Source organism: Protopterus annectens, chromosome 2.part1 (assembly GCF_019279795.1).
Source record: "Protopterus annectens isolate FY-2018-M chromosome 2.part1, PAN1.0, whole genome shotgun sequence".
Taxonomy (NCBI): Eukaryota; Metazoa; Chordata; order Ceratodontiformes; family Protopteridae; genus Protopterus; species Protopterus annectens.
Genome location: NC_056729.1, coordinates 615,603 through 639,646, shown reverse-complemented (window position 1 = coordinate 639,646; position 24,044 = coordinate 615,603).

The window sequence follows — 24,044 nt, the reverse complement described above, 5'->3', positions numbered from 1 at the left end:
ATGCATGTGCTGGAAGCAATCCTAAGTATGGAGAACGTCGACATCTGTGCAGTAACTGAAACCTGGTTCAAGGCTCTAGAGAGCACTCTAGCACTACTGGGCTATAACTCATATCACACATTTCAGCCACAGAACATGGACTGAAACACAAAAGGAGGGGCTTTATCCATATTCATCAAGTATACCCACACCTCCAGGTTAGTGGCGCAGCATGATACCTCTGAGATCATCCATGTGCAGCTAACATCGGGCAAATCTGCAATGCAAATTGTGGCCTGATACAGATCACCCTCCATGACACAGGACCATGCCTTTTTGGAGACACTGGAAAACATGAAGGTCCTACCGAGCACCCTTATATTGGGCAATTTCAATTACCCTACCATTAACTGGGAAAACTACTTGAGTACAAACTCCCAGGCTCAGCGCTTCCTGGAATTTATCAACTTAAATGCCCTGGATCAGCTGGTAAACTCCCCTACCAGAGGCCGCAACATATTGGACCTGGTCATCACCAACATGGACGACAGGTGTTCCATACCGGAGGTCAATCCGTCACTGGTTAGATCAGACCATAAACTAATCATCCTGGATGTCTATACCCCACCACCACCCCCAACCAAGGAAACCACAGTGAAAAACTTTTCTAAAACAAACTTCACTTTACTTAAGGCAGAGGTGGTAAGTTTCACAGCCCCCATGCTAAAGGATAACACTGCCCAAGATGCAGAATCCTTTACAATTGCACTCTGTGAGCACCTAAAAGGATGCATGGATCATGCTATCCCTAGCAAAACCAAGACTCACTCCCCTAAGAGAAGGAAACCAGTCTGGTGGACCCCTGCCATAAACATCTTATACAACAAAAGGAGGAAACTAGTTCAGAAAAAAAGCAAATCCCAAGAAGGAAAGACATCCCTGATCAGTATCAGTAAGAAACTAAGGTCCCTCATAAAAATCATCCAAGGCTAACTTCGAAAGAAAAATAGCCAAGGATTCAAAAGATAACCACAAAGCCTTCTTTAGCTATGGCAAGAATCTAAGTGGCATCTCGCAGATATGCTCTGAGCTAGTGCAAAATAGCACAAAATATACTGAACCTGCTAATATTGCCAACATCCTGGCAGATAGATTCAGTGCAAACTTCACCTCCCTCTCACCTTCAAAAGGGCCCACAACAATACCAGAAAAGTGTAGTGTCCCAGAAATCACAGAAGCACAGGTGAAAACAGCCCTTTCAAAAGCCAAAAACACAGCATCAATGGGGCCAGATGGTGTCCCAGGCTGCATCTTGCACGAACTACAGAACGAAATAACCCCTCACCTAAACATGCTGTTCAACTTCAGCCTCTCCACAGGCTATGTGTCCAAAGAATGGTGCACAGCAATGGTTATTCAGCTCCACAAAAGAGGGGCCACAACTGAGCCTGACAACTATCGCCCCATAAGCCTGACTAGCCTGGTCTGCAAGGCTATGGAGTGCATCATCATGGAACTCATTAACAAAGACATTGGGAACCTCCAAGTGCTTGACCCAACCCAGTTCAGCTTTGTTAAGGGCAGATCATGCCTACTAAACCTGGTTGACTTCTTCAAGACAGTCATCATGGCCATAGATGAGGGAAAGGTGGTTCACAGCACCTACCTTGATCTTGCCAAGGCATTCAACACCATTCCTCACTTGGGTATTATAGAAAAACTCACCAGCCTGAACATAAACCCCTGCATCACAAGATGGGTTGCCAACTGGCTTACAGACAGAACTCACATGGTAAGAATAGCGGGCTCCAGGTCCAACTCTAAACCAGTCACAAGTGGTGTCTTGCAAGGCTAAGTTCTGGGACCCTTACTGTTCAGCATATATTTCTCAGAAGTACAAGCAAACACAAGAGAACAGTGGCTGACCAAGTTCGCAGATGACTGCAAACTGTGAGCCATAACTGACTCTCTGGCTGACATGGACATCTTTCAAAAAGGCCTTACTGAGACAGACACCTGGTGTCAAAGTCATGGCCTCAAGCTAAATGCCAAAAAATGCATAGTCATTCCGTTTGGGGAAAACAAAGCACCCATGAATTACCACATAGGCGGGAGCCCCCTTAATACAGAAGTAGTAATAAGAGATCTTGGAACCCAGGTAGTTAGTAATCTCTCCTTTGACAATCATATTGCCAAAGTAGTTAGGAAATCTTTCTATGTGGCCCATCTAATTACTAAGGGGTTCGCATCTAGAAATAAAGAGGTTATAGTGCCCCTCTATTCGTCACTCATCAGACCCATTATAGAGTACAATGCCCCATTTGGGATGCATCTCACAAGACACTTCCAATAGCTGGAAAGACCACAAAAGCACCTCACCATGAGGATTACTGGCCTCAAACATATGTCCTATGCAGCCCAACTGAAAAAACTCCAGCTGTACTCAGTGACATATCACTTACTCAGAGGTGATCTCTGCCTGATTTACAAAGCCATGTCCAACTCAGAATTGATGGACATGCTCCACCTAAAGAAATCCAAGTCACTGTGAGCCATGCGCTCTAGTGAGCTAAACCTCGCCACAACAATAAATAGAACATGCTGGAGGGATAGATTCCTGTCACAGAGACTCCCCATGCTTTGGAACAAAATTCCTAACTACATTAGGCAGTGCCCCTCACTAACACTCTTCAAGAGAAGCTGTGACGAGTGGATGGGTAACAGAAAATACACCCCTTGGATCACTTCATTGGCTCTGCTTGACAGAGGCTCAGCTAATTAATCAATGGGGTGGCGAAAGCGGACACACTCTGGCTAGGCTTATAAATGCCCTAAGGCAGATAGCCTAGTACCTACCTATGAACCTATGAACCTATGAACCTAACCCTTCTGTGACCTATGACCACCAATGCTGCCAAAAGGTCCTTTCCTTTAGCCGACTCAGCCTCTGTCAACTGATGCACCCCATCAGGATTAAGCAATTCAAAAATATCAATGAATTCCCCTTTCCAAATCTTCTCCTTCACCACCAACGATATATGGGGAGTCAAAACAATGGGAGCCCCTTCCTGACATAAGGCCTGCATTGCCAATCAATCCCCCAGCCAAGCTCCAAAAATCAGACCCCACAACATCCAAGTCAGACCCCAAATCTGGATCAAGCAATGATAAGAGTATTATCAAAAACCCCTTCCCAATCAACCAATGCCTCTAAACCCCTACCCGTTAGCTCACCTTGGACCCGCTCACTGCACGCTACCCCCCATCCCATAGCTGATGCTATATCCTCACTCCCTTGTTATGGCTAGGCTTGTATAGGCCCTAGGGCAGATAGCCTAGTACCAACCTATGAACCTATGAACCCTGTCAGACCTGATAACGAATTACCTGCGGAAGATGAAGGGACCACCAGCGGCATCCCAACCTCCATTGCCACATCCCCCGATGCTGACTATCTGGCTTTCTTCACCCTCGACCCCAGGTTGTAGCCACCATCTGTCTCTCCCACCAAGATTTCGAATCCTGAGCAGTAGTTGATGGAATTTCAGCAGAAATGTCCTTGAAGAGGTCTTCAGCCTGTGCCACAATACTGGCGCACCTCTGTCTCAACCCTTCAGCCATGATAACCTAAAGAAACAAAAGAGAAATTGTTGTTAAAACAACCTTTTAAAGAAATGCATGCTAGCACCAATCAGTACCTGCAGAGAAATAGCACACAATTCCTAAACTCCTTATGCCTATCACCTCTCCTAAACTGTTGCCCACAACTACTTAATCCCCTACCTACCTTCTATAAGTCAGCCTAGGAAAAAAAAAAATAAATAATTGCTCATCTTGGGACTTGAAACATGCACCTCTGCATGTCACTACAACCCTGTGTGTCGAACAGCTAATTACTTCTATCACCTAATGCCAGTCACCCCAGACTATGCCATCTAATCTGCTATATAGCCATTATACATATAGGATATATATAAGTATTTATTTATTTTTATGTATACTAAATACTAACTATAATGCACCCCAAACCCTACTTACCTAAAGAACCTAGCCTGATCTCCTTGCCTGCCCATACAGACTAGCTATTACACATGTATAGTCTTTTGCTGCTTTCTTTTTTTTTTTGTTTTATATAATAAAAGCAATCCATGATTGCCGATGCTACTGCGCATGTGCACACTATCCGCTCAAATGAGGAAAGCCGCACAGCTTACCTGCATCCCAGAAACCACTAGCCACCATGGAGAAACCATCCAAAAGAGCCAGGAAAGCTACCCCAAGACCCGGGAACATACCACTAGCCACCAAAGCACAAAAACCATCATGCAAACCTCCCAAAGTTGTGACTAGCCACCAGGTGAAGGAAAAAACAACAGAACCATCCAAAAACCTCTCAAAGCTGACACTAACCTCCAGGGAACCAAAACCATCCATACAAACCTCACAAAGCCACCATTAGACACCAGGGAAGCTTGCAAAGCCATCACTAGACACCAGGGAAATCAAAACCATCCACACAAACCTCACAAAGCCATCAGTAGACCCCAGGGAACTAAAACCATTCACTCGACCTCTCAAAGCCACCACTAACCACCAGCGAACAGAAATCATCCATTTAAACCCTACAAGCCAACACTAACCACCAACGAAAACCATCCAGACAAACCTCACACAGACATCGCAGCCACCAGGAACAGAAACTAACCATTACCATCCCCAACCACCACCATCAGCACTTACCTGCTGCACTCGAGAAGGCATTTTTCTTTCTCATTAAGAGACTACAATAGTGCTACTGCACATGTGCGCCTGGCTACAAGACAGTACAAGCCTGCGAATAACCACCACACCACCAGGGACAAAGAAAAAATCAACAGAACCATCCAAAAACCTCTCAAAGCTGCCACTAATCACCAGGGAACCGAAAACATCCACACAAACCTCACAAAGCTGCCATTACACACCAGGGAACTGAACCATGCACAGAAACCTCACAAAGCCATCACTAGACACCAGGGAACCTCGCAAAGCCATCACTAGACACCAGGGAAATGAAAAACAGCCATTAAAACCTGCCACAACCAAGCAAAAACCACTAGACCACCATGGAACCACTTAACACACCACACACCAAAAGATAAAGAAAAACATGACAAATAAGCCACTAAACCACCAGGGAACCCAATAAGATGATGCAACGCAATGAGAGAAATAACCACTAAACCACCATCGACACAAATACCTAAATATGTCTACACTACATGCATGTCTATACTACATATCTACAAAATACTGCCATATGCCCTTTACATCACCCACCATAATCCCCCCCAAATATATATATATATATATATATATATATATATATATATATATATATATATATATATATATATATATATATATATATATATGCAAATAACCCATACTGTACTCACCTCACTGACTAGCACCACCCAAGGCCTACCTTATTAACACCTCAGGTCATCAGGACATGATCCTGCTTCAGCAAGACCACACCAAAATGTGGTTACTCATACCAGTTTCCCCTACAAACACCCCAAAGACCCACCCCTATGCCTTACCTCACTTCATCTTCCAGTTCCCAACCTAATTAACTCTTTCCTACCCTCTCCCTACCCTCACTACCTAACATACCTATCTTCCTACATCCAGCCCCCCCCCGACTCTATTCATGCCAAGGTCGTCCCATGACAAATTCATCTGTTCCAAACTTCACTTCTTTCCTCTAATGCTATATTTCACTTTGTGGAAGTTCTGGGCTTCTTGATTGATAGTATCAATGCATACTTTCTTCCTTATTCTCAACTGTTCACTTTATTATCTCTGTACCTCTTGCTTACCTTGTCAATTTATGTATGTTTTGTGAATTACTTCTATGGTATCAGAGCTTACACCAGGAGTGTGCAAGTTTTTTATCATGGGTCCTGTGTACTCACTCTTCTTTTTAATTTTTTGACCTACCTTTCCCCATGATAGAGATATACAGTCTATATCTTAATGTTGTCTTGGTGATATTTTATAAAAACAGAATCCACGACATGATGGTACTTATCAAGACCTGAAGATTCAGTTTCAGCAATACTATTTATATTTTCTTGCTGATTTCATGTGTGTGTGGAACCCTACTAGATGCTACTAAGTAGAAGATGAGTTAGACCTTAACCTATTTAAGCACATCTTTAATTTCATTGCCACATACAGTGTGATCTGTAACAGTCTATGTTTATATGTCTGTAGATTAAAAGTACCAGTCTGAAGGTTTGCAGTGATTTATATTAGCTTTTAGTAGAGAGTAAGCAAAGATGTTTAAAGTCATTGAGTAAGTGAGTATTTTTATGGTCATTACCATTTCATTGCATAATGAAATGTCTTCCTAACTAATTTAGTTCTAACATACCAAATGTGTCAAAATGCATATTTCTATTCAATGTTTCAATATATTCTCTAACACACACACACACACACACACACACACACACACACACACACACACACACACACACACACACACACACACGCACACACACACACACACACACACACACACACACACACATGTACAGCAGACACATATGTCATTCTCCTCCCATGACCCCTTTTTTAACAATAGAAAGGTTAGGACAAGGAAGAAGGGTCTATAAGAGACAAGGGCATCAATCAAGGTGAGAATTTGTGGCTTCTCATTCAGACATACAGACTACACTTGAATAAAATAAGGGACACATTTTGCTTTACATGGAGATGAAGATAATTCCAGAGAAGTGGTATTGTTTGAGAGACATATTTATCCCTCAAGCATATTTTATTTATTTTGCAGAAAACATTGAGATTTCATGAGCAACTGTTTCTGCCACTATTGGAATTTTGGATGCATAGTAGATCTTAAAGGATGGGGTCAGTAGAGACCCTTTAAGTGAAACATAAATCATTTCTCAGTAGCCTTGAAGATACAGAAAAAGGGACTGGGCTTTGAGTCCATCACTATAGCTTTTGTGATTTCAGCCCTTGATTTTCTTAATGAGAAAGCATTTTGGATGCTCTGGATTTTTCAGGTGTTTTGACAGGTATACCAAAGGGAGTATTGTACTCAATGGTTATCCCAATGGCTGCAGCACACAGTGGAATGATCACCTCCCTGGACCTAAATGCCATACCTTTGCTAATAGGCTGCACAATGAAAAAGGACTTCCTTACAACACAAGATACATGGTGATCAAATGACATCTCATTGTCTACATGGGTTCCCAGGTCCCTCACTACTGGGTCAATTTTCAGGGGTATGTTGATGTGATAGTTGCAGTGGACATACTTGCTGAAGGATATAATGATACATTTCTTGGCATTTCATTTTAGGCCATGACTTTGGCACCAGCTATTTTTTTTTAAAAGACTTTCTTGAAGGATCTTGATGTCTTCTGGAGAGTTTGTCATGGCACCAAGTTTACAATAATCTGAAAACGTGGTCACCATAAGCCATTAGCTTTATCTTTGACTTATGAGAAGTAGAGGCTATGAGAAGTAGAGGTCAAAGATGGTGGCTAAAGTACCAAACCCTGGAGTTCCCTACAAAGTATTAGGTCATTTGGAGGAGGTAGAGCCACCCATCCTAACTACATGGGTTATATTTATAAGCCTGTTTGCTCTCCAGTGAGTTGCATAGGGATTTACATTTAGCTGGATGAGTTTATCAATCATGCCTGAGCGGGAGATGTTTAATTCCTTTGTGGGGCCTAGATATGTGTTGTGTAAAGATTTTCTTTCATCTGTTGCTTTGGTTACCTTTTCAAAGAAGTCATCCATATTACGTGGGTGTATGACATAAGTAAAATGCATGGTAAAAGAGTTAAGAGAGACATAGGTAGACCATGGGGTGGGTGATTACAGAATGATGATTTATAACAGTAGAGGAAAGCAGAGGTATTGTAAAAGAGGAGGAAGAGGCAAATATGTTATACTTATCCTGGAGATATATAGCTACAGAGCCAGGATCTTGAGAGATATTTTCTTCAATGTTTTTTAATGTCTGTCAGTTTTCAACTGGTAGGGAATAGAGATGTAATAAACTGGTGGGAATAAAATCTAGTATTTTGTCTCCAGTAGTAGGGGGCTGACTAGCTGGTCCTGCAAGTTTGTATTCATAAAGTTCAGAAATCTCTAGGTATACATGTTTGAGGGTGTAAAAGTTTCCCAGCTGATGGAGGGAACGTTGAAATCCCCTAGGAAAATGGTGTTTGACTGGATGTTTAGGGTTTCCAGAATAGTCATGGCAAAGGAATGAGAAAATGGTGATATATAGGGATCCTACAGTTAACTATCATGAGTTAGGGGGGGTTGTTAATGGTAAGTTCAACACAGAGGAGTTCCATGTCATTATCCTGCCTAATGAGTTTGGAGGTGAAATTTTGTTTTATGAATATAGAGACCATGCCTTTAGTGCCTTCATCTAGAGAATGGTATGCATTAAGACCTTGCACTGATGACTTTTTAATTTTCATGAACCAGGTCTCTGTGACCCTGAAAATTTCAATGCATCCTAGGGTCATAAGTGCCTGCAGTAAGTGCATTTTTTTGTAGGATGTTATATGAATTTTTCATTGCTATGCTGGAAGCTTTTGCAGATTAACTTTGTCTAAAAAGGCATTGTGGGGATGGGTAAGGTTAAATGAAAGCCTTGGGGGGCAGATGCAGGCCATCCCTGGCAAAGCACTTGGAATGTATTCCTTGTCCTTCCAGGTTGATATATACTGTGACTCATTCAAATGACACCAGAATTTAAGCCAATTGTTGAAGTAAATAATTTTTTGTCATATTGTGGCATCATTCTAGGTGGAGGTAAAATGCTGCTCAGGTGTAGGTTCACACTTACCTTGGACAAATATTCTGAGAGCTCCATCATGTTTCTCTTTATTTAGTGCAGGGAGATACATCTCATGCCATTTTACTCTCATGTGTACTTTGACTGTGACATACATGTACTTCTGATACAAGGACCTGGGTTAATGCAGTATGTGAAGAATCCTGACCCCAACAGGCAGCTGATCATGATCCTCTGTTGGCTCTGCCTGGTGAGGGTGCATCAGTATGACTAACAATGGAGTTCCTATGGATAGGATGTCAGTCTGTGTGGTAGTTTGACTTATAGCCTCTTGAGTTGAGACACCATGAGTTGTATGTGTCTATTTGTGGTGGTGCTGCTTGAGTTGAGTGTTTGTGAGCCATGGGCTCAAGCTTAATGCCAAGAAATGTATAGTTATCCCCTTTGGAAAAAAACATGTACCTATGAATTACCACATAGTTGGCAGAATGCTAAACATTGAAAGTGTAATGAGAGACTTAGGGACACAGGTGGACAGTGGTCTCACTTTCGATAACCACATCGCCACAACAGTCAGGAAATCCTTCTATGTGGCACACCTCATCACTAAGGGCTTTTCATCCATAGAAAAGGAGGTCATTGTCCCACTGTACTCATCCCTCTTTAGACCCATTATAGAGTATAATGCCCTGTTTGGTATGTACCTCACAAGACATCTGCAACAGCTGGAAAGGCCACTGAAATACCTCACTAAAAGAATCACAGGCCTAAAGCAGATGCCATATGCTGACCGTCTAAAAAAACTCCAGCTATACTCTGTGGCATATCGTCTACTCAGAGGCGATCTCTGCTTAACATACAAGACCATGTCAAACCCTGAGCTGTTGAACATGCTCCACTTAAAGAAATCCCAATCCCTCAGAGCCACACGCTCCAGGTATCTAAACCTTGTCATCACAATGAACAAAACATGCTGGAGGGATAGGTTTCTGACCCAGAGACTCCCCATACTCTGGAATAGACTGCCCATACATGTCAAGCAGAGCACCTCATTGGCCCTTTATTGGTACTTTTGAGTGCTTTCACTTTGACTTCTCCTTTTCAAAAGGAACCTTGATGATTGGATGGGAGATAAGAAATTCACCCCGGGGATCATGTCAGTCGCCCTGCAGGACAGGGGCCCAGAGAAGTAAATATTGTGGGAAGAAATATCTAGGGAATTGTTATGGCTCAGCTTGCATAGGCCCTAGGGCCGATAGCCTAGTACCAACCTATGAACCTATGAACCTATGATGTTGCTGAGGGTATTTGTTGCAACAGTTGTGTCAGGAAGGCCTTTGAGGTTAAACTAGATTAATCTAGATTAATTTTAAGAACCTCAGCATAGATGGGTTTATTTGTTAGGCCTAATGTATCTGGTAGGCAAAGTATGGCATTGTGTTTTGTTGACATCCTGTTTGGTATATGCAGCCTCTGTGTAAGACAACCTTGCCTGCAATGGTATTGCATAACTACATCCTTCACACACTGTATCAGGTTGCTTAAGGATTAGGTGATTGTGAGTAAACATGAGACAAATGATACATTGTTTCAGGATGCCCATTTCCACCAAACTGGCTGTAGAGATGGTAGGAAAATACAGCCTCATAATTCCAGATGTCTACTGTGTAGGCTGCAAGGTGATTGGTACCTGAGGGGATTATGATTAATTTGGTTAGTTACAATATGGGAAAGACTAATATTGAAGCCTAAATTCATGGGAAAGAAATATTCCCTGTGTGCAAATTAGGGGCTTAAATATATGCGACTATACAGGACACACTTACCATTGCTGCATGATGCTAAGCTTCACATAAAAATTATGACTTTATGCAAGCAAAGATAATAACACAAATGAAATAGCAATGTGGCCAATCACAAAACAGCGCTCGTTGTTTTTTAAGCAATCTCAAGCACAGAAATGACTTGGTCCCCTTCTACTGCCCTTCTACTGATGCTAGGGTACAAACAAAAGCTTTTCTAAACTAGATCATAAAAACATCAAAATAAAGGTAAAAATAAACTTTACAACATGTAAAAACTAAGCAGAGATAGAAGATAAACACTTAGTAATGCAAACATCAAGTGCATAACAGAAAAAGTGCTTAGTGTTCTAATAAAGTCAGTGGTAAAACAAAGCACAGTATTTCATATGGTGTGCTCAGCAAGCATTTTGAAGTTCTGTGGAAAAGAACAAAGCATTATGTAAATATGACAACTTTGTATAAGCAAAGAAAATTCAATGAAATTCAAATAGAACTCTTGCCAATCACAAAATGGCACTCTGTTTTAGTGATATGGCCCTATATCACTGCAAGAGCCTAAAGGAAGGCATTATGCTGCCAGCTTATTTTTATTATTAATGGTATTATCTTCTTATTATTTTGAAATCTTGAGTTATTTTGTAGAGCCTTGTGGTTCTTGGATGAAGTTAAAGTATTTTTCAGTGTCAGTGGCCCTTAGGAATTAAAAAAAGAGGCAACCAGTGCAGTACAATTAATTTCAAGTACTATTGTAAAGCAGGTACCAGCATATGGAAAATACTGCAATCTGGGCAGTAATAGTGAGTTTCTGATGCACCCATCTGTATGTGCATTTTATAAATTTACTGCTGCTTTCCCACAAATGTGAGGCCCTGCCACACCAATTCTGAGACCTTATTAGTGGGTTATTTCCTTGGGGATTGGTAGTAGCTTAGCTGGCAACTATATCTTGCAAGCAAGAAGATCCATGTAAGCAACAGACAGATTACAGCTAAGCTCACTTTGATGTCTTTCGGTGATCTGCTCTACCAGCTAAGCGATGGTGGTTGTATGCACCATCTTTCATTTAACATCTGAACATCGGTATGTCTGGTAGACAGAAAATCATTTTCTTACCACTTCTTTGTGTTTTGGGGAAACTCATTGTTCCTGAGCATGTCGCTGCTCTAATCAGCTTTTCTGTTTTGTTATTATACTGGATAGCAACATTGGCTTTGAGGTTCTTACTGTCAATGTGTTTTGTGTCACAAGTTATCATTTTTGCAACTATGCATACTGGTATTCATATATAATGTTCTTTCTTTCTTTCTTTCTTTTCAACTGGCATGCTGAATTTTCTGACAGTTAGCTGTATACGACATCCTCTCAGCAACTAAACCTGCCTCAAATAATTGTGTTGGCATATTGCTCATAATTAGGTTTTCAGTTCCCAGACCTCAGCCTGCAAGTTATGTGCACAGAGTGCAAGTCAATGGATGGTATTGTCAGTAACCATAGCATTGCATTTATATTTAGGATATCTAGCACATTTGTCATTATCTCCTCTGTGTTTTCTGGTACTGCCTTTACTGCCTATGTTCTTCTTCCCTGCTCTGGTAACTGGTTCCAGGCACAGAAATGGGTATGTCCTGCTCTGTCATTTCCATGTTAGTGTACATTTCTGCATTAGGTTAAATTGTACATACATGCTAAAGAGTTAAACTAAACATTTATGCAGCTCAGATTTTTTTTGTGCCAAATGAAGACCTTCTTAATGGGATGCACTGCTCTTAGTCAAGAATGCTGATGATTAAGAGAATTGATTAACATACAGAAATCATGAAACAAACTGCTACAACCAATGCAGTAAATGTTCTGCTTTAAAACGTGTATGTAAACAATCCACAAGACATTTTTTAAATGACTTGTTTCTGTTAAGTAAAAATTGTGTTTTGTCAAGTTGCCTGTTACTTACGATGGATGTTAAATCACTGTTTACTACTATCCCAATGAGCATGGTTTGTCTGCCTTTATAAGGTATTTAGTTAAATGTGGTAAATGTAAGAGGAAGAAAGTGGACCTTATATGCCTGTTTATGGAAACTATTTTGGAAAGTAATGTTTTTAAGATTGGTGAATGCTGCTATTTACAAAAGGATGGAGTGGCTATGGGCACTTCTTTTGCCAATAGCTATGCCAATGCAGTTATGGCAGATTGGGAAGAGAAAGAAATGCTCAATAACGAAAGTTACAAGAAAAATATTTTTGTTTCATAGGAGATTTGTTGATGACTTATTTTTTGTCTGGGGTGGCAATGATGAAGAATTACTGGCCCTTTCTGGACATATGAATAGTTGTATTAACCATCTAAAGTTTACTATAGAGATGTCTACAAAGGAGATTTGTTTTTTAGATGTAAAAGTTAAGAAAGATATGTGCAGGACATCAACAGAAATGCACAGGAAACCATGCCATAAAATTCATACTTCCTTAGAAATAATATGGATAGAAGGCATGTGTTTAAGAATGTTATAAAGGGCCAAGGAATGAGGTTCTCTAGGCTAACAGTGGCAGATGAAAATTTTAATAAGGAACTAAATTCCTTTTGTAAGGATCTAATGGTTAGGGGATACAATAAAAGGGAGACAGATGAAAATGTGAAGGATGTATCTAAGATGAGAGGTGTTGAAGCTTAACCACATTTTTCAGAACAGGTTAGTTTAGCACAACAAGAGCTTATGGTACCAGTCTTCTTTTTACTAGTGATTCAAGAAATGTCATGGATATTATAAAGAAACATTGGCTGGTGTTATTAACCAGTGAAACCATCAGAGAAATAGTAGAGGAACACCTTAAAGTTAAATACGAAAACTGTAAATTCTTTAAGAGAAAGTTATTATCGTAAAAATACTTTGGAAATAGCGATGGTTGAACATAATGAGCATGTATTTAGTACAATTCCCTGTGGACACTGCAATTATTGCAGTTTTATACAACCAAGATAAGTGTTTATACATCTGGACATAGGGAGGCAATATTCCTTTAAGCTAATAGCAGATTGTGGCAGTAGTCACAGTGTATGCAGCATGCTGCCAGATATGCAGTTAATTTTATGAAGGAAAAACAGACAGAGACCTGCGCAGTAGAATACGTGAATATGTTTATAATATTAGGATTGGAACACCAAAAATGCTTTAGCTAAGCATGTTAGAAATACTAATGAATCACACTGCTTTAAGTTCATGGTAGTAGATAAAACAAAAATCACCACGAGGCAAGAGGACACAAGTAGTAAAATTGAGATTAATGAATCAGAATGGATTATTAAGTTACAGGCAACGTAAGGCAGTGGTTTCAATGATAGGATTCCTATCAAACCTCATCTGAAAGCAAGAAGGCATCAGTAAGGTTCTGATGATTTCATGAACTAAATGTAAACAATGCTTGTTGCTATGTATTTACTGCAAACTGAATAAAAACAATGTTTGGATATGCGTTTCGTGATAGGTTAGTTTTTGGCACCACTTTTAAATTAATTGAGCTGGAGTGGTATGTTTTTAATGAGATAAGTATAAAATAAGTGTTTTAGAACTGTTAAATTGGTCTGATGAAGCAACAAGGAAAATTGTGAAAGTGTTTACCATTTTTATTATTTTTTTTATATGAAGTAAAGATATATGTTTTAATCGTTTTTACTGTCATTATTATTACTAAATGAACAGTGCATCTTTAATCATGTGTTGACTCCATTTGCTGTTGGATTGTTAATGTACAGAAATATTGACATTTTCTGGAAGAAAAGTATAATTGCACATATGTATTCAAGTTCATTACAGATATGAAACTGTAGGCTGAATTCAGAGATTTATTCCACATTGCACTTAGAAAATGTACACAACAAGCAGCCACACAAAGGGTTGGCAGGGTGAATGAAGCATAGAAAACTCAGCTACATAGTGTGGGTCATAGTTTCATAGGTGTATCCTAGGTTAACAATGAGGGACCATAAATATCTAGCCATGCAACCCAAATGTGGCCCACAGATTTGATTTATATTTGATTTATATGGAGTGATTTACTGACTGCCTCTGTCCATCTGAGACATAGGAGGCAGACCAGAAATGAATTTCCAATTACCCATCGACTGGTCCAAGTTGTGCTTAAATAGTGATAGGGAGGATCTCTGCTTCACATAGGTGGGGAGCCTGTTCCAGAGAATGGGAATTCTCTGAGAAACATAACTGTCTTCTCAACATGCCCTATTTATGTTACAAGCAAAATTTAGTTTTATTCTAGTAGTTCTGATGCTGTTAGTTTTGTGGCTGCAGAAACGATTTATCAAAACAGGATACAGGGATGCCTTGTATGCCAGACAAAGATCATATCTAAAAATCCAGTATGATACCAAATAAAGACACAAGGCTTTGAGGCAATCAATGCAGGACATTTTGTTTACTCCTTGTATTCCTTTTGTAAGGAACCTTTATGGACATTCCATTTACTGCATCCATTTACTGGTCAGTAACATATCAAAGGGATCATTAAACTCTATGATGTGCCTGATGAGGACTGAGTACAGTGGTATAACTTTTCTGGACCTGGATGCCATGCCCTTGCTTATATGTTGAGCAACATAGATGGATTTTCTTAGTAGCATGGACACATGTTGGTCAAAGGCAAAGTTACTATCTAAGTGAGCTCCCAGATCCCTTACTAGTGAATCAACTTTTAAGGGTGTTTTATTGATGTTATAGTTACCCAGGGTGGCAGACTTGCCAAAAGATCCTATAAGGCACTTCTTGGTATTGCATTGTAAGCCATGGCTTTGGCACCAATCATTTGTCTGTATTAGAGCTTCCTGATGGGTGTTTTCATCTTGGAGGGATTCGATGACTGCTTCCAGTTTGCAGTCATCTGCAAACTTGGTTATCTCCACGCCTTTGACATTTGCTTTGACATCTATGAACTAAATGCCAAGAGGAGCGGGCCTAGCATGGAGCCCTGGAGGACTCCACTGGTGACCAGGCACTTTGTTGAGGTGGTTTCAAATTTTTTATCAATGAACAAGCTAGTTATCCAGTGTGTTATAAAGGGGTTTATACCTAGTTCTGTAAGTTTGTTGACAATGCTAAGTGGGGTATTGTTTTAAATGCCTTTTCCAGATCTAGATAGGCAGTAAACACAGTTTTCTCCTCATCCATTACTTTAGTGACCTTTTCAAAAAAGTCCACCAGATTCAGTAAGCATGACCTTTTTTTGGCAAAGCCAACCTGGGATGGATCTAGTGCCTAAACGTCTCCTATATCCTTGCTGATAATTTCCATGATAATTCTTCCCATGACTTTGCAAATAGGACTAATCAGACTAATGAGTCTGTAGTTTCCAGGACCTATTGAAGGTCCCCATTTATGAAGGAGGATGGCCATTGCAGTCCTCCATTCACATGGTACAAAGCCTTTTTTAAGACTATAATTAAATAATGACTCCAGGGGTGTCCTGATAAGTCATATTTTAGACTATTCGGGAGAAATCCTGGGATGTTATTGGGGCCACTGAGGCTGTGTTTGTGGCTTTAGTGAGTGCACCCAGTACATGCTCCTTACTTATAGTTGGAGGGGTTATGTCTGAGGGTATTATTGGGGGAGTTGGGATGAGGTGGAGGGGCATAAAGTTGAAACTGAATTTGCCCACTAACAGGTTCATTATATTGCCAGGTTCAGTGAATGTGGCACCATTAATCACCAGTTCGCACATCATTGTATGCTGCCCTTGATGTTTCTGACATAGGTTGTAGAAGGCCTTATGGTTTTGTTGCACCTGTGAGGATATCTTAAACTCAAAGTTGGTTTTGCTTGACCTAATTAGCTCTCTTAGCTGTCTATTTACTTTGATGAGTAAGTTTTCATCTTTATGAAAATTACCCTTCCTGATTTCTGCCATATCTTTTCCTTTTGTTTTATATCCTGTTTAATTTGGGATGCCACCAGGGTGGTTTGTGTCTAGGGCTAGCTCTGTGCTAACTTCTGGCAGGTACAGCAGCCTCTATGCAGCAACTGACATGGTTGCACAGAGTTTCTGAGAGCAATTCAGCATAAGCTAGTGTGTTCTCAGGGTTTTGAGGAGCACTGAATTTTGACAAAATATCACTTAATAACAGGTAATTTGCCTTTGAAAAGTTCTTAATTATTGGTTTTAGTGTTATTGCAGAGTTCATTTTGATTTTGAATTAAATAGCCTTATGTTTTGAACTTACCAGGGAGGATAAGACATGTGGGGGGTGTGCAGTGTTCTTCCATATTTGTGAGCACAAGGTCCAGTGTGACTTAGCCTCTAGTGGATGTATTCACTATCTGGTCAAGGGTGTTTGTATTTATGAAGTCCAGGAATCTCTGTGTCTGTAAATTTGAGGCTATGTAGTATTCCTAGTCTATAGAGAGGTAATTAAACCCCAGGATTCAGCAAGCTCTGCATGGCATCTAGGAATAGTGCAAGAGCTGCTGCATGCAATATGGCCGACGAGCGATCCCGGAACTAGCTCCCGGGACGTGCATGAGTGCTTCTACACTATTCCTGCACAGACACAGCTCCTGTATGCTAATTACCCAAGTTGCTGGTAAAAAACATGCAAATGAGATGAATTAGTGATCCAGGAAGTAGGCAAGCATCTGTGCAGGAATAGTGTAATCTGCAGAAATGCATTTAGTTACTAATTGAATACATTTCTGCAGATTACAAAACTGAGGCATGACAGCTCCAAAGAAAATAACTTTTATTTATTTTTCAGTGCACAAACAGGATCAACACGAAAATAAGGAAAAAACTTGGAAATAAGCTTTTAAACCCAAATCAACATTCTGCCATAATAGTCAATGGCATACATAAGACAACAATGCCATGGAATAGTGGTTGCTAAGGGGGAAGGCTGAGTGTCAGTATGTAACCATGCATTAGCAGTCAGTTTTATGCAAATGAGGGAACTGATACTTAATTACAGATTTTCCCTGTTGGTGCAGCAACACCATAGTATAAGCATAAGAGGTAGATGACCTCATAAGGGGGAGTGTAATGCATGCTGTAAGCTTATTGGAGCTCTGTGGCCCGTGTTTGCCCTTAGCTAAACACAGCTAAGGAAGGGGGGTGTCTGAGGCTGCCTAGCAGTGTTTAAATTGTCTAAATAGCTGTGCATGCTGTGCACCAGGTTTTAAACAAACAAAAAAAAAAAACACACAGGGAATAGCAGCTCTCTTCACATTTGAGCACTGGGTATGCATGCCGCACCTCGAGGCTTAAACAGGAAGGCAATGGGAAGGGAAAACAGCAGTAGGAAGGCAATCAAGGAGAACTAGCATCGCTGGCAGGTGAAATGTATCAGAATCAGCCAGTTACACAGGCAGCAGCCCAGCCCAGCACACTATTATAAACTATGCAAACACCTTTCATTTTGTTTTTTCCCACAAACTCTACACCACTGGTGTAAATAGATGGGGACATTTTACATGACAAAACTAACAAAATGATAGGGGCTGCTGTTGCTCTCATATATCAATATGTGGAAGAGGCTGAGGGTGGTGAGGATGAGAATGCTGATGACCAACCCACAGTGAGGAGAAGGAGAAGAGTGTACAGACCCAGGGTAACCTACTAGGGGCTACATGAGCAGGCAATAGTGGAGTGCTATTGGGTTGTCAGGGACATCCTACAGCAAATTGTTGAGCTGTGCCGGCCACGCCTCACACACAGAACCAACAGAGGGGAACCTATCCCACTGGATACAAAGGTATGTGTAGGTTTAAAAATACTAGTCACAGGTACCTTCCAAAAGCCAACTGGGGATATCATGGGGATCGCAGAGGCATCAGCATACAGGGTACTCCACCACTTCCTGGATGCCATGTCAGCACATGCCAGTGAGTACATATATTTCCTCAACTCCCATGAGGCATTGGCCAGTAATATGCATGTCTTCCACCAGATAACAGAATACCCTAAGATAGTGGGTGCAATAGACTGCATGCATATACACATCAAAGTACCAGCCAGTGAGCGAGGTAGGGTCTACATAAACTGCAAGGGCGTCCCCTCCATCAACTACCAGGTCATGTGTGATGCCCAGGGCATTATCTTGAATGTGTGAGCTGGCAGCCCTGAAAGCTATCACGGCTCCCACATCTGGCATATGACACAGCTGTACCAGAGATTTGCCAGTGGGGGCACCCCATATGGCCACCTAGTGGGGGATGCTGGTTACGCACTGGAGCTATGGCTGATGACACCCATCAGAAATGCACACACACCTGAACAAGAATATATAATGAGGCACACGCACAAACCAGAATCATAATAGAGTGTCTATTTGGGATGCTCAAGTCATGGTTCCGGTGCCTGGATATATCTGGTGGAGCCTTGCAGTATTCTCCACCTATGTGTACACAAATTTTCATTGTATGTGTCATGCTACACAATATGATCCTGTGGAAAAAGCTGCAGCAGGGACAGCATGGGACAGGGCCACACCCCCCGTACTATTGCCAAGGCCAGCACAGACACAGAGTGACTCCGAGGAGGAACAACCTGAGCCTGCCCATGTAGGCAGAAGGAGGCATGACCAGTATGCCCAGGCCTTGGCAATTAGGCAATGCATAGCACATACACTGACACTATAGGGACCCAGGGAATGACACCTCTCTCACTCACACATACAGTAAAAGGGATGCCAAACATGACATTACCTGTGCTTTACCATGTCTAGGGACTGTACTATGTGCATCTGACATAATCAGTCCTTCAGTACCATCCTCAATACTGGCACAGCTGCAAGGTAAGTCACTCTTCCTATCAATTGCTGAAAGAAGTAGTGTGTTCTGCTAGTTGTATCTATGGTATGGATGAGAGCATGCAAGGGAATCAGGTGGCTGAATGGGATGGCAGCAGATAGGGGACATCTATATGGGCAGCATGAAATCCATAACAAATACTGGTGTCAACAAAGTAGGAGTACTAGACAAGGTGACAAATCTCACTGCAGTACATGTGGTGGCCCAAATGTGTGTCCATAGAACACACACATGCATGTCACTGAGGCTCACATACTCAACAACAGCCTCAGACAGCAGGACAGATGTAGATGAGCATAATGAAAGGCTTTGCTAAGGCCTCCAATTTATGGCAATGCAGAACAGCCCCCCTCCAGACCTACACAGACAGACTACAACAGGTCTGGCAGTTGTATGTTAGTTCTGAAGGGTAAAAAGTCTGAAACTGAAATATAGGTCAATAAAACCTAAGATCTGTACTCTACTGATATGTCTCTAATCTGCATGATAGGTCAGAATACAAAATGAAATGGAAACCAACAGATTACCTGAAATACCAGAATAGTCATAGCAAATGTTTACAGTTGTCAGGTGTGCCCCCCCCCCCCACAATCCTATGTAGAAATGCAGGAACATATATGTGTGGGTTTAATAGCAGTGGAGCACAGATTACTTGAGCTGCCCAATTTACAGGATAGATTGTTGCATGTGTACAATACACGGGGGTCTGTGTGTTAGGTTTTTGTTTGTCCTATATTGTGTGGAAGGGGTCAGCATGTAGGCATGGAGGGCTGTGTCTTGGTGGCCTATGGCCAGTACTGTTGATGACAGGGCTATGTTCTGACAACTGCAGTGCTAACCACAATGCATCCCAGCAAGACCTAATTCAGCAGTTATCCATACTCACTGTTCAGATGTCAATATCTGTCACCATCAGAAAGATGGACATGCCATGAATGTGGGCCCAGATATACACACAGTACACAGATGGAAGTAACCAAGACAGAGTACATAAAATTTAACTGTCAGCTGCACACACCTTTGGAATTGTACATACAGGTTAGCAGCACATTAGTTGTCTGTATAGTATGGTATACTGATGTAGTCTAGCCAACCACTGGCAGACCAAAAAAGGCAAAGTTGTGAAGTAATGAGAGACTGCATATGTCCCCACACAAAGCAGCATAAGGGGAAAATCCCATGTATATCTGTGAGTCAGGTTCAATAAGCTTCCATATCACAACTACTCAGCTCACCCCCACCATCAGCCACAGGTTTATCACAGGTCATATCCCTGCTGTTGGGAATGAGTACAGTATGACCACCACTTTTGTATGGGAATACCCACAGAATGCAGCATACTGAAGAGGTGTCCCATGCAGGTGTGTCCCTAGCTGTAAGCAGCACCCTGCCAGCATTCAGAACAATGGATTAATATGGACAGGAACTATTGCCATTAACACCTTTCACACTTACCCTGTCACCGCAGGGGAATCCAGTACTCACAGCCTGGGACTGTAAGAGTGACAGAATGCACTGGCCTGCTACAGATGGCCTGCATCACTACCAAATGCCCTACAGTCCTCTGTCAAAGGCCTGTGCCTCACCCATACTGTCAATGTATGTTATCTCATGGGGTCCCAACTAACAACATAACACAGTCCACCAAACACAAATGTAAGGCCATGTTGACAAATCCCAGTAGCATGCCCTCCATGTCCTACTGCATGAACTGTGGACCAACCCCTAAATGCCGCTGGGATGAAGGGACAACTATAGGGATACTTCTCAGATATTGCTCTCATAATGTTAGGAAGATGATAGAATAACAGAGTGGGGGTGTAGAAGCATGGATGTCGTGGAGTGTGTGAAGTCTGAAACTCTGATGTGTGACCATACTACCCTGCCTGCAAACCCAATAATGGGTGGCTACAAACCTGCTTGTAAACCACAATGTGAATGGGGAATTGACTAGATATATGAGCTCTGCCTCTGGGTAACCTGGGTGAATCTGTACAGCTGAGAGGTATGGCCACAGCAGGATATGGCCATTCTGTTATGTCGATAGATGCACAAGCACGGGATCCTCAGCCACCACAGTACAAAGGTGCTGGACCCTTTACACAGACCCATCAGCAAATGTCTGCAGCTACCGCTCCAGAATGACATGAGTGTGCAAGAATATGTAGGCTGCAGACCACAATACTGGACACAGCTTCATTCATCTTGTATTTCCTAGGAAATAACTGTGAGCAAATAAGTATATATGTCAGTATTTGATGACATAATGCATCACAGTGTAAAACAGTACATATGTCTGAATATGTCTGCTAACACCAACCATGTAACACAAGCAGCACACACACAACAGTTACAGTATCCCATTATCTTCCACCCATTGTGACTCCATATTGTCAACCTATCTACAGATATCCTGCAGAAAAAGGTCACTAGCTTTAGGTCTAGAACACCAAATCCTGCACTGGAGTACAACCTACCTGGAATGGATTCACACACTCCATTCAGAAGTTATACTGGGCATGCTCCTACACTTAGAGAAATGAAGTCCATGTCTGATAACAAAATAGAGATGGTCATATTGGGCATATGCCTACACTTAGAGAAATGAAGCCAATGTCTGACAACAACAGTGGACTATACATATCTGTCAGTCACAGATGTCTGTGTACACACACCACATTGTACACCATTCATGGTTTGCACACACATTGGATAGGAATACTCACACATATCCAAGGCCAACATAGTGTAATAGGTCAAACATACACACACACAGATGTGGGGAAGGGACAGACAGTGACAGAGAGATTTCCATCATGAGTCCTGTCTCACCCACCACACATCCGATTGGCCAATATCACATGATGTGCCAATGTCAATCACTGTAGACATTTGCTTTTGGTAGCCCTCAGCCCTATAGTGTCTGTGGTGCTTGTGATAACTGTGTAACATGATAGTACAAATCAGTATTCATCTAGCATTTGTATACCCAGTCCTGTCAAATGTAAAGTTGTGTGTGACTGAGTGTTGTGTGTGTGTTTCCAAAGGAATGGTTTATGGCCCATTCAGACACACTGCACTTCCCATTGCCCATGTCAGCACTCATGCTGATGTCAGTCACCTTGAAATAACCCTCTGGCCTAGTCTTAGCCCCATATGCTCCATATTGCTTGCGATAACTGCATAATGTTATAGTGTAACATACTGGTTAGATAGGAGATCTAATCTCAGACATGGCAACTGTGAAACTCTGTATGTGTGTGAGTGGAGATTAATGATTCCGAGGTCATTCAAAGCCACTACACCTCCCATTTCCCTACTTCAGCAAGCCTGCTGATGTTAGTTACCCTTGAAACACCCTTTTGGACAAAACCCAGCCTTATAAGCTCTGTGGTGCATGAGATAACTGTAATATTATAGTGTAATGTACTAGTTAGGTAGGAGTTCTAATCCCAGACATGGCAACTGTGAAAGTCTGTGTGTGTAGGGAGATTAATGATTTTGAGACCATTTGCAGTCACTACACCTCCCATTGCCCTACTTTAGCAAGTCTGCTGATGTCAGTCACCTTGAAATACCCATTTGGAGAAGGGCCAGCCACCTAAGCTCTATGGAGTGTGCGATAACTGTGTAATGCTATTGTGTCACATGCTCGTTAAGTACAAGTTCTAATCCCAGACAGTTTAACTGTGTGTGTGTGTGTGTGTGTGTGTGTGTGTGTGTGTGTGTGTGTGTGTGTGTGTGTGTGTGGAGATTAAAGATTTTGATGCCAGTCACAATCACTACACCTCCCATTGCCCTACTTTAACAAGCCTGCTGATGTCAGTCACCTTAAAATACCCCTTTGGAGAAAGGCCAGCCTTCTAAGCTCTGTGGCGTGTGTGATAACTGTATAATGCTATAGTGTAACATACTAGTTAGGTAGGAGTTCTAATCCCAGACATGGCAACTGTGAAACTGTTTGTCTGCGAGAGTGAGTGTGCCCTTGATAATACCTGATACTATGGACATTCACACTTACTACTCACCCCTTACCCCTCCTTTAGCACTGCTGCTGATGTTAGTCACCTTCAAAGATACCTTTGGAGAGCTCTCCAATATGTAAGCTCCATGGCATGTGCCATAAATGTGGAACAATATAGTAGCAGTAACTACACAGGTATGGGATTGAATCATCTGTGGCAAGTATTTGTGTGTGTATCCCAAAGATTTTGGCCCCATTTACACCCAGTACACATCTCGGAGCCTGACTTTAGCAGTCCTGCAGATATCACCCACCTTAGAAGTACCTTTTGCCAGCCCTAAACCATGTCATATCAATGGTGCATGTGGTGAATGCATAATATTATGGTCCGTAAAGATTGTTAGACAGAGGTTTGTACCTCACACCTAGCAAATGTAAATATGCATTTAGGCTAAAATTATTTTTGGGATATCTCACCCACTACATCACCAATGCCAGTATTTACAAAGGCTGGTGATGTTCCTCACCTTAGAAGTACCTTGGGACAACATACATCATATAAGCTCTGTGGCACGTGTGATAAATGCCATACACTATAGTAGCCATACATTGCTAGGTAGGGGTTCTTGAATCAGAGTACTGGCAAGT